At 48.0% G+C, this 13,040-nt stretch overlaps 1 long non-coding RNA gene across 2 annotated transcripts; it reads left to right on the top strand.

Moving 5' to 3' along the window:
* The first annotated feature begins 7,124 nt into the window (after positions 1 to 7,124).
* Positions 7,125 to 9,502, top strand: LOC132457444 (uncharacterized). Of its 2 annotated transcripts, none has more exons than XR_009525640.1 (6): positions 7,125 to 7,375; positions 7,967 to 8,018; positions 8,329 to 8,412; positions 8,566 to 8,691; positions 8,895 to 8,980; positions 9,113 to 9,502. It is a non-coding gene; the product is annotated as an uncharacterized LOC132457444 (long non-coding RNA). The 2 variants fall into 2 exon arrangements; XR_009525639.1 differs by having other exon boundaries at positions 7,126 to 7,375; positions 8,901 to 8,980.
* The last annotated feature ends 3,538 nt before the right edge of the window (positions 9,503 to 13,040 follow it).

Here is a 13,040-nt window from a genome sequence, read left to right as displayed (position 1 = left end):
ACTGACGAGGGTTCAGATTGAGTGATCAGAGATGCATGCTAGGGTTCTGCGCTGTCTGAAGCCTCCAGCTCTGTAGACTTGCCCCCTTCAGGTGAAGGCATGTGTCCAAGAGGTGGTTGTGAAGTCATTTACATGAACTGGGATGTCATTCAAGATGGTGACAGGCTCTCACCTAAAGGAGAAACGCCCGGGGATGAGAGGTGAGGGCTCTTCCTCAACGACTAGAACACCACCTCGGTCCTTCGCTAGAGAACCATGGAGCACCTTTCAACGTTGCCCACCATACATCTTGATGCCGTAGCTACGGTTTCTCTACCTCCGCAGCTGGAGTAGAGCACAGCTGCAGTCACGAAAAGGGTCCTTGGTGGGATCTTACCGCGATAGGTTCTGATTTAAGAGGACCGAACTTCCAGGACCAGCTGGCCTCCTCCATTACTCTGCAGTTCAGCCTGAGAAAGGCTTGCATCTGAGCCAGCAGAGGGCTCATCGGCCTGCTGTTCATATGGGATGAGGAGAATCCTACTGTAAAGACCTACCAACCAATCCCTGCTCTGTTCAAGGTCTGGTCCGTTCATGACCTACCTACCAACTACTGGGACGTCCGATACCTACCAACTACTGGGACGTCTGAAACCTACCAACTACTGGGACGTCTGAAACCTACCAACTACTGGGACGTCTGAAACCTACCAACTACTGGGACGTCTGAAACCTACCAACTACTGGGACGTCTGAAACCTACCAACTACTGGGATGTCTGAAACCTACCAGCTACTGGGATGTCTGAAACCTACCAGCTACTGGGATGTCTGATACCTACCAGCTACTGGGATGTCTGATACCTACCAGCTACTGGGATGTCTGAAACCTACCAGCTACTGGGATGTCTGAAACCTACCAGCTACTGGGATGTCTGAAACCTACCAGCTACTGGGATGTCTGAAACCTACCAGCTACTGGGATGTCTGAAACCTACCAGCTACTGGGATGTCTGAAACCTACCAGCTACTGGGATGTCTGAAACCTACCAGCTACTGGGATGTCTGAAACCTACCAGCTACTGGGATGTCTGAAACCTACCAGCTACTGGGATGTCCGATACCTACCATCCCACCACTGGGGTGACCTAATCAGATTACCTTCTCACCACTTCCATCAAATCCCGTCCCTGTTCTCAGGCTCATCAAAGCGGAAGAGTTTGAGTCTGAAGGAAAACAACTGGACTGCCTGTGGCTCTTCAGGTGGGCATGGCGAGGGTTCTACCTTGCCTGGTTGTTCATGCGGTCAGGGTTTTGCCTGGCCTGGTTGTTCATGCGGTCAGGGTTCTGCCTGGCCTGGTTGTTCATGCGGTCAGGGTTCTGCCTGGCCTGGTTGTTCATGCGGTCAGGGTTCTGCCTGGCCTGGTTGTTCATGCGGTCAGGGTTCTGCCTGGCCTGGTTGTTCATGCGGTCAGGGTTCTGCCTGGCCTGGTTGTTCATGCGGTCAGGGTTCTGCCTGGCCTGGTTGTTCATGCGGTCAGGGTTCTGCCTGGCCTGGTTGTTCATGCGGTCAGGGTTCTGCCTGGCCTGGTTGTTCATGCGGTCAGGGTTCTGCCTGGCCTGGTTGTTCATGTGGTCAGGGTTCTGCCTGGCCTGGTTCTTCATGTAGTCAGGGTTCTACCTGGCCTGGTTGTTCATGTACCATGTGTGAGCATGATGACATGGGGATACGCACTTATTATACATCACAACATTTTAGGAAATGGTCCTTCAAGCTTGAAAGACGGCGACGTGGCTGCCCTTTCTAGCCCCGACATGATAGTTGGCTGGCAGGCCCTGTGGATTGTATCTTCTGGACTCCTGTGCTGGGATGCAAGTTTTTCTTGGGCTGAATTGCAATGCATTTGTCGATGCTAGCTGGACCTGGAAGTTGGGTCCCCCTTTGAATCAGAAACCATCTTGGTAACATCCCAACTAGGGTTCTCTTCATGCTGTAACCAAGCTCTTCTTCAGCTGAGGAGGAAAATAAATCCTCGCTGGGGCTTCAAGATCTATGAAGAGGAATATTGAAATGTGTGCAATGGTTCCCTCCCGTAGGCGCTGTGGTGTATTCTAGTCGCTGAGAAAGAGCCCTCGCATCCTACCCATGGCATCTCTCCTTGGGGAGTCCCTGTCACAGTCTTGACGGATGTTCCAGGTCATGTAACTGATGCAACAGCCCTTTTGAACACTGTTTCTCCGGAGGGGGGCACGTCTACAGAACAGTAGACTTCAGACAGCACAGTATCCTAACATGCATCTCTGGCCACTCAGACCACACCCGGATCAATATGACAATGCTCATGCGATGTGAAGCGAGGAAGTAGCCAAAAGACATTAGTTAGCTTTTTTTGTACACTGGCAAGCATTGTTAATTGGTAGATAATTAGTTAAATGGGGTAACTGAAATGTTTAGTCAAAATGTTTTGTACATAAACCAACAGCAACAAACTACCAGATCGACTCAAGGTAAGTCTGTTGGCTGTATTTTGCAATGAGACGACCACAAGATCTTCATCGTCGTTCAGCTCAAGGTGAGGTGCTGGTTACGTTACTTAGGGATGGTTCGTACTGGAACGTTACGATTCCAGTATGACGGGGCTTGGGGTTTCTGTAGAGGTTGGTAGTTAGTTTTGTGCAGTCTGTGAAGCTCTAATGCTGCAGTACTGTGTGGTGGAGGATAACTGGCAGTACGAATAGGATTGGCAATTGCGTTACGTCATCCACACCTTATTATGGCGTCTGGCAGTACGATCAGGATTGGCAATTGCGTTATGTCATCCACACCTTATTATGGCGTCTGGCAGTACGATCAATATTGGCATTTGCGTAAACCTCATAACTAATGAGCGTACCCAATTAAGGTAATCTGGCAGTGCCCCATTTCTATAGGTAACCATCTGCGATTATTGGTAAATCCTTAGGAAATTAGGAAGGGCACTCTTAAAATATATATATTTTTAATTATCCCACAAAATACCGCAAACTACTTTGATAACTGCGCTCTATAATCAACTCTCGATTTTCTGCGCATACATTTATCGGGTCGCGTAAAAGATGGAGACGACGGCATTTACATACTACGGCTTTTTAGTTCTTCAACAACCCAGCAGCTGAATGTGGCTAAGTATCATTTTACTATCTAAATTACTATTGATATTGCTAGTGTTCTAAATATCTGGGCTGTGATCTGCTCAATATAGTTTCTGCTAGACTTCAGAAACAAAAGGAAGGGTTAAATGTAAGTGTGCTTATTCACGTATTATCAAATGGTATAGCTGTTTAGAAAAGTAAAGTTAATTGTTGCGCAAATGCTACCATGAACCTTTGACTTTTGAATAAATCTAACTAAGCACAAGGCAACTAAGATACGTGGTGACCAAGAACTCTTATATTGATGTTCAGTTTATTATTGGTGAGGCAGTGATGTAAAGCGCGTCGTGGTGTTTTTAAATGGATGAATGTTGTGCTAACAGATGGGGGGAAACTCCAGGCCTTGCAGTCCTGATCCTGTATGATGCAGAAGATGTCAATCCAACCGCACATGTGAGTGTTTGATATTGAAGCTTTCACATTGATTCCCACAGTATTTACCAATCTTTTATAACATTATGATCTTCTCAGTGATCTCTGCAGCGTGGTCGGTGGGAGGCGATGTGGCCGAGCTGTTGAACCAGGCTCTATCGGTGTAAGTGGCTTTCGATCAATGTTGATTTTTGCGTTAAAAGGATGAATATTGGATGTTAATGTGCTTGATTATGATGGTTCAGTACCTTGATTTAGTGTTTGGGAGTCCGCTTCCTGAAGACGTCCAACCTGTGTCTAGTTTATTGCTTCTCTTTCTGAAAAATGTACTCATCGCTTTGGTTAAAAGCATCTGCTAAATGTAAATGTAGTTGATTAATAAAGCTAATTTACAGCAGTTTAGAAATGGCACGTTGTCTCCCAAGGTTTAGTTAAATATTGTACAACACAGCTGGTTGGCCCTGAGGCTGGGGACCAGAGGGTAACCCCACTACCTGGACCAGTAATGGGGCAGCAGGGTGGACCAGGGTACCATCTCCAAGCCGCTCTGAAACTAATTGTTGAGGCTGATTATTTTTTATTATCTTTCTCAGATTTTCATTCTGACAGTAGTAGTTTATACATTTCTCAACGAGTCAACTTGTAAACTTGAAGTTAGATATTTTTCCCCCTTTACAAATGCAAGGGTGTGCAGGTTTGACCTCCCCGGCTTTGTTACCAGATTTTGGACCCAACTACTGCCGTTTGATGTTAGGTCAGGACGCGTTGGTGGAGGAGGAGGGCTGATGGACGAGAGCCGACGGAGCCATGGTGGACGAGAGCCGATGGAGCCATGGTGGACGAGAGCCGACGGAGCCATGGTGGACGAGAGCCGACGGAGGAGCCATGGTGGACGAGAGCCGACGGAGGAGCCATGGTGGACGAGAGCCGATGGAGGAGCCGTGGTGGAGGTCCTGTCTTAAGAATGATGTCGGGGTGAATGCAGCCAATCTCTAAATTGATTATCACTCACTGCTAGTGAACGGTTTCTGTTCTAAAATCGGTTACTTCAGCCGTCATCTAATATGGCTGATTTTGGACCCAACTACTGCCGTTTGTTAGGTCAGGACGCGTTGGTTGAAGAGGAGGGCTGATGGAGGAGATCCGATGGAGCCATGGTGGTCGAGAGCCGAAGGAGCCATGGTGGACGAGAGCCGACGGGGGAGCCGTGGTGGAGGTCCTGCCTTAAGAATGATGTCGGGGTGAATGCAGCCAGTCTCTAGATTGATTATCACTCTCACTGCTACTGAACGGTTTCTGTTCTAAAATCGGTTACTTCAGCCGTCATCTAATATGGCAGATTTAGAGAAAACCGTCCTTGGCTTAATGGTGCCATCAGTGAAGTTTTATTGAGACTCTAACCCCTAAATGTGAAGGCTAGAGTCTACGCTACTGGTACAAGAATTCTACAAGTTTTATCGTTTGTTTTAAATATTGAGTTTCAGCTGAGGCAGAAGACTGTTTGAATAATGTTAACAGTCAAATTGCAAATGTGTGCTGTTGAATTCACAGAATGTTCTACCATTCTCCTGCATAACACATTTTCAAGTGTGTGCATGGTTATTTATTTTTTTAACTTGCAGTGTCTTCTATCCCTCTACATTTTACACCAAAAGCCAGTACTTTGGTTCAGAATGGTTTAAAAGAGGCGTCCAGAGAATAATCCCACCCCTGTTTGTTACAGACCCGATGCCCTTGGCTGATGGAGGAACTGCATCTGGAGGACGACCATGAATCTACCTGCCAACAGGTGGTACTGGTTTGCACTGGTTTGCATGAACTGAACATGGTGGGCATGAGGCAAATTCCCTGCTGTTTGCCCCAGACCAGGACTGGGTGATGGAGCCGTGCTGAGGACCTGCTGGTGAAGGACGTCCCTCGTGGGGGGGCAAGGACAGCCGACCCTGAGGTGATTATACCTTACACTGCCACCTCAATGTGAAGGAGTAGGCTGCTAGACTAGCCACTCCACCAGCCCTACATCGGTCTCTTCAGCCATCGTTTTGATCAGAATGATTTTGAGAAAAAAGTCGCTGGGTTAATGGAGCTGTGAGTGAACAGGATTTATTCACTCACAATTTTGCTCTCCATGTGAGGCTGCAGCGTCTGATTTCTCACATTGATTCCCACAGTATTTACCCATCTTTTATAACATTATGATCTTCTCAGTGATCTCTGCAGCGTGGTCGGTGGGAGGCGATGTGGCCGAGCTGTTGAACCAGGCTCTATCGGTGTAAGTGGCTTTCGATCAATGTTGATTTTTGTGTTAAAAGGATGCATATTGGATGTTCATGTGCTTGATTATGATGGTTCAGTACCAGAGGGTAACCCCACTACCTGGACCAGTAATGGGGCAGCAGGGTGGACCAGGGTAACCATCACCAAGCCTCTCTGAAACTAATTGCAGAGGTTGACTATTTTTTATTATCTTTCTCAGATTTTCATTCTGACAGTAGTAGTTTATACATTTCTCAACGAGTAAACTTGAGGAAGTTAGATATTTTTTCCCCTTTACAAATGCAAGGGTGTGCAGGTTTGACCTCCCCGGCTTAGTTACCAGATTTTGGACCCAACTACTGCCGTTTGATGTTAGGTCAGGACGCGTTGGTGGAGGAGGAGGGCTGATGGAGGAGAGCCGACGGAGCCATGGTGGACGAGAGCCGATGGAGCCATGGTGGACGAGAGCCGACGGGGGAGCCATGGTGGACGAGAGCCGACGGAGGAGCCGTGGTGGACGAGTGCCGACGGAGCCATGGTGGACGAGAGCCGACGGAGGAGACGTGGTGGAGGTCCTGCCTTAAGAATGATGTCGGGGTGAATGCAGCCAGTCTCTAGTTTGATTATCACTCACTGCTACTGAACGGTTTCTGTTCTAAAATCGGTTACTTCAGCCGTCATCTAATATGGCTGATTTTGGACCCAACTACTGCCGTTTGATGTTAGGTCAGGACGCGTTGGTGGAGGAGGAGGACTGATGGAGGAGAGCCGACGGAGCCATGGTGGACGAGAGCCGACGGCGCCATGGTGGACGGAGGCCCTGCCTTAAGAATGATGTCGGGGTGAATGCAGCCAGTCTCTAGATTGATTATCACTCTCACTGCTACTGAACGGTTTCTGTTCTAAAATCGGTTACTTCAGCCGTCATCTAATATGGCAGATCTAGAGAAAACCGTCCTTGGCTTAATGGAGCCATCAGTGAAGTTTTATTGAGACTCTAACCCCTCAATGTGAAGGCTAGAGTCTACGCTACTGGTACAAGAATTCTGCAAGTTTTATCGTTTTTAAATATTGAGTTTCAGCTGCGGCAGAAGACTGTTTGAATAATGTTAACAGTCAAATTGCAAATGTGTGCTGTTGAATTCACAGAATGTTCTACCATTCTCCTGCATAACACATTTTCAAGTGTGTGCATGGTTCTTATTTATTTTTTTAACTTGCAGTGTCTTCTATTCCTCTACATTTTACACCAAAAGCCAGTACTTTGGTTCAGAATGGTTTAAAAGAGGCGTCCAGAGAATAATCCCACCCACTGCTCAACTACCACCCCTGTTTGTTACAGACCCGATGCCCTTGGCTGATGGAGGAACTGCATCTGGAGGACGACCATGAATCTACCTGCCAACAGGTGGTACTGGTTTGCACTGGTTTGCATGAACTGAACATGGTGGACATGAGGCAAATTCCCTGCTGTTTGCTCCAGACCAGGACTCTGTGAGGGGTGGTGATGGAGCCGTGCTGAGGACCCGCTGGTGAAGGACGTCCCTCGTGGGGGGGCAAGGACAGCCGACCCTGAGGTGATTATACCTTACACTGCCACCTCAATGTGAAGGAGTAGGCTGCTAGACTAGCCACTCCACCAGCCCTACATCGGTCTCTTCAGCCATCGTTTTGATCAGAATGATTTTGAGAAAAAAGTCCCTGGGTTAATGGAGCTGTGAGTGAACAGGATTTATTCACTCACAATTTTGCTCTCCATGTGAGGCTGCAGCGTCTGATTTCTCACATGAGTTCTGAAAGTTGTCATTCTGTAAAGGGGACGTATTATACCACCAGGTGTGAGTGTGATTAGCCTAACAAGCGGTTTTGAAAATCTGCCCCATATGACATCACTAGTGGGCGTGTCCACCTAGATCTGTGCTGTACAGATCATTCTACCAGCCTACCCAGTGGACCGAAGTAAACGTTGCTCATCTATCCAGCACAGATCTAGGTGTACACGCCCAGTAGTGATGTAATATGTGTCAGATTTTGGAAACGGCTTGTAAGGCTTAGCACACTCACACCTGGTGGTATAATGTCCCCTTTTAAAATGAAGAAAAACTGTCTACTGAGGTGTGAGCATGTTTTTTTTTTTTCATATCCTGATTGTATCGCTGACCCACCAGGATCCGCTCGGATGTACGATCGCGACGATGCGACTGCAGAGGTCTCTGGAAGGTCAAGGACAGCTGTGGGTCATCATTGTGTTCAGTCATGTGACCATCAGAACTAAGGGATTCAATTATTTATGGAACTGAACAGCATTTTCATCAACTAGAATATTTCAGTGTTCTGACTTAAAAGATTACAAACTATCGCTGCTTTGCATTTGCTTTAGTTTCTATGCAAGTTGGAAAGAATAAAACAAATCATATTCAATGCCCTCATTAACACTCCAGCCAGGGCTTTGGTTTAAACCGGGCGTCACAAGAATACCCCCCCCCCCCCCCCCCCCCCAATTGCTCAACTACCACCACTGTTTACACAGACCAGGAGTCCTTGCCTGAGGAGAGCTGATGGAGGAGCCGTGCACCTGGAGAACCATGAGTCTGCCTGCCAACAAGTAGTACTGGTATGTTTGCATGAACTGAACATGACTTGTACTGGGAAACAACAGTTTACTACCAGACATTATAGCAAACTACCACTGATGTCAGACCATCAAACTACCACTTTGAATGTGCCCAGACATTGAGGCCAAACGGCCCCGTTTGTCCCCAAACAGGAAGGCGGGGCATAGGGAGGTGATGGAGGACCTGCCTGGTGAAGGACGTCAGGGTGGGGCGAGTGACACCCGACTCCAAGGGGATATCCACTGAGGAGAGAGCTGAAGGAGCCATGCATCTGGAAGGTGAGTCTGTTGCTGATGGAACTCTAAACGGGGTAGGATGGGGTGTTTGGCTCTCCATCAAATGGTGCTGGGTTCCACCCCTGAGTTCTCAGACTACATGGCATGACGCACTTCTGAATTCACCAAGTCTCTTTGGCTCAGACGGTCTGCCAGATAACTGAATCGTTGTATCCTTTTGTATTCATGTCATCCGTCTTTGTAAGGTGCAGTTGAAATGCTGTGTCCAGTCTGGGACAGACGGACCTGAGCTGCATCAAACCTGTATCTCTGACCAGCTGGAGTCCCTTAGGTCAGTAGCCCACTGCTGAAGATGACATGGACATCGTGTTCATTGACTACAGGTGTAATAACCTTTTGATAACGTGACACTACCTAGACAGTCAACTGAACAATATGCTGTTTTCCTCTGTCCACATTTCAGTGATCAACAACCGCCACTCATCGCTGGCCTGTGGATTCATCTCCTTCACACTCACACAACGTGACCTTGGCCTGTGGATTCATCTACTCCACACTCACACAACGTGACTTTGGCCTGTGGATTCATCTCCTCCACACTCGCGCAACGTGACCTTCTCACCATCTGTTGCACGTTTGGATGCACCTAGCGTGTTCCATCGAGGGTTCCTTCCTCCCCACGGTGGGAGGGTTCCTTGTCCTTCAAGGCGTCGGGGTTCAGTGTTAGGGACAGAGTTAGGGACAGATGGCTGCGCTGGATTCACGATATACGCTTTGATCAAAATGGGTTCGGACATTGGACAAAACGCTTCCCAAAATATTTCAATGTGCAAACGATTTTATAAAATGTATACTCATGGTGTTTATATAAAATCGTATATAACAAATTCTACCTGGTTGTGTGGCTTTTTCTGCATGTTGTGCATTATGTGATGTTTAATACTGACCATAATGAGATAACCTATACACATCTACCCTACCCTCGACCTCTACCCTCACCTTGACCCCCCCTCTACCCTCACCTTGACCCCCCCCTCTACCCTCACCTTGACCCCCCCCTACCCTCACCTTGACCCCCCCCTCTACCCTCACCTTGACCCCCCCCTCTACCCTCACCTTGACCCCCCCCTCTACCCTCACCTTGACCCCCCCCCTACCCTCACCTTGACCCCCCCCCTCTACCCTCACCTTGACCCCCCCCCCCCTCTACCCTCACCTTGACCCCCCCCCCTCTACCCTCACCTTGACCCCCCCCCCCCCCTCTACCCTCACCTTGACCCCCCCCCCCCCTCTACCCTCACCTTGACCCCCCCCCCCCTCTACCCTCACCTTGACCCCCCCCCCCCCCCTCTACGGGACTCTCTAAATCGACGCCACTTCGACCTGGGCGGGACTTTACGTCCTACGTCACTCGCTATGGGTTTGCATGTGTGCGCGTAGCCGTTTGTGTCTTACCCTTAGCGTTACCCTAACCTTAACCCCAGTAACATTTCTTCATCATAAACTACAAGTTACGCAAAATGGCATACAAACATCCAGTCCAATATGAAAGAAAAAAGCTAGCTTCATTAAGGAATCGAACCCCTTATCCCCGCTTGCGATCTACTTTAAAAAGAAAAGTCATTATCGGTCAGAAACTGTTCCGCCTCCCCGTCACACTCTGATTTCCGTCACACAGGTGAATTAAATCCCCTGAATCAGAAGGACATAGGACCTGCAACGGTGCCTGGCTCTATACTGAGCTACCAGGGAATAGCACCCCCAACCCTATAGTGTTACTGCCTTGCTCTACCTACTGAGCTACAGCACACACACACACACACACACAGTGTACACCCAGAAAGCCCCTCCAAATTCTGTATTTATTGCTCAATCTGCTCTGTAGTCTGAACCGTTGCAAAATGTTACAGGATCCTCCTGTAAATACGAGTTACACTAAACAGATACACAAGAAGTGACAGGGCTATTGCTCATACACACACACACACACACACACACACACTCTCTCTCTCTCTCTGTCCTACACTCTCTCTGTCCTACACTGACCCCTATTGGTGCGACGGACACACTCACACATAATTCATAACAACCTAATCATATTTTACGTAAACTAACCCTAACACCTAGACTAACCATCTCTCACCTAGTACCTAAAGAACACTGCTTCTGTGTTCTTTAGGGACACACTTCTGTGTGTGTGTGTGTGGGAGTGGCCATTTATTGCTATATGCAGACTATGCTGTTGCATTGGCCCCCCAAAACACAAGGGGGCCCCCAAGCTTCCATTTTAGCCTTCTTTTGTATTTTGTGTTTTTTTTTTATGAATTAAAATAACCGGCCTCCCTAGGTAGTTGAGCGACTGGAACGTTGATTGAAAGCATCTAATGCCGCTTTTCCACTGCATGGTACCAGCTCGACACGACTCGACTCGACTCAGCTCGCATTTTTTGCGTTTCCACCGCGAAAACATGGTATCTGGTACCTGAAGTGGCTGCTTTTTCTAGTACCGCCTCGCTCTATGTTCCAAGCGAGCTGAGCCCATGCTAAAAGGTGACGTCGGCAGACGGCCGGCCACTGATTGGCCAGAGAGTGTGACGAAGTCACGAGAGCGACATGGCAACCATGCTGGTAACAGCCATAGCAGCGTCGCAGCCAACATATTCCACTTCTTCAACTTCTGCAACATGCCAGCTAATAATACGAACACGAATATATGGGTTCTGTCCATGTGTGGGTTGCGTAGGTGTTGTTTGCGTCGCGTACAAAAATACGTCACAGCCCTTTCCCGCAGCCGACCCCGCCCACGTCCAGGAGGTACTATTTGCGGTGGAAAAGGACCCGTGCTGCTACCGTCTCGAGTCGAGTCGTGTCGAGTCGAGCTACATGTGCGGTGGAAAAGCGACATAAGGCCCCTAAATTCTCAAACAAATACAATAATACATCTATAAGCTGTGAACTATGAAGTGCATAGCGATGATGGTAATCTTTAATTCTATAAACGGCAACATTTAAGACAAATATTTGGTTTCACTTACACACATATGGTTGATATTGAAGCTATAATGCAGATTCAGATGAAAATTCTGACATGATTATTTGACATGTTTCAGAAGCTCTTGATGGAGTGCTTAATTTAGCGTTGGTCTATACTGCTGTGGTGAACTTGAGATGTGTTGAGATGTTCCGATTTAAGGAGGCTCCGTTCCTTGGAAAGGATTTGACCCCAGGTTCCTTGTTGCTAATGCTATGGACTGCATTTACATAGCGTTCATCCAAAAGCGCTTTACCCTTCTAAGCTAAAACCTAATCGACCACATGTTCAAAAACCTGTTTAATGTAAAGTTTGATCATGCTACATGAGCTGGTGACGTTGCCATCCAGGAGATCTCTGTGTGTGTGGTGATGGCTGGATATCCACTGACTACTCAACGTTCAACAGGTGTGCTGCCTCACGAGCCCCAGAGTCCAATCAGACACGGCCAGGTAAGGCTGCTTGAACCCGCCATCATCCACACACTTTTGTGACATTTTCTAAAACACTTTTAAAAACGATTCACTGGTATTTTGTTCCCGATCTCCGTAGCGACCTGGAGATGATCCGATAGTTGTCCCTCGTCTCGGTGTATAAATGCTATCTGTTCTCTTCATGACGTATTGTATTTTCAGTATGAACGTGTGTATGTACAAGTGAGTGTTTTGTTTCACGTGTATTCAAATTGTGTTTATGAATGAATCTTCCCATGAAGTAAGTGTGCGCATTCCTTCATGTACACACACGAGCATGTCTGTGTGTACACAGCTCTCTCCCAGGGTGGGGTGTGTGTGTGTGTGTGTGTGTGTGTGTGTGTGTGTGTATAAATCAGTCTTTGTCCTCGTTGGGAAGCTGACTGGCTGACTGAAGAGTGAGAGAGGGGCGTGTGACACAGTCTGAGATTACCAGAGAGAGGGAGAGAAATAAGAAAGAAAGAGAGAGAGAGGTGTGTGTGTGAACTTGTTGGTGGAGCAGTTGTAATTTTCGGAGATTCATATCACTGGAGAAAGCAAGACCACCTGCTGGGAGGGGGAGAGAGAGAGGGAGGAGAGACAGGGGAGGGAGAGAGAGAGGGAGGAGAGACAGGGGAGGGAGAGAGAGAGAGGGAGGAGAGACAGGGGAGGGAGAGAGAGAGAGAGAGAGAGGGAGGAGAGACAGGGGAGGGAGAGAGAGAGACAGGGGAGGGAGAGAGGGGGAGGGGGTACTTAGGTACTTAGAGATAGATACATTCAAGCTTTCACGCCCACCCCCCCCCCACACACACACACAGACACACAAACACAGCCCATCTTTATGTTCTGTACTGAGTGGGTTCCTCCGAGAGGGTTCTACGTACTGAGTGGGTTCTACGTACCGAGTG

This window comes from Gadus macrocephalus, chromosome 5, assembly GCF_031168955.1.
Source record: "Gadus macrocephalus chromosome 5, ASM3116895v1".
NCBI lineage: Eukaryota > Metazoa > Chordata > Actinopteri > Gadiformes > Gadidae > Gadus > Gadus macrocephalus.
Note: the sequence above shows the minus strand (reverse complement) of the source record. Positions and strands in the feature narration are given on the sequence as shown.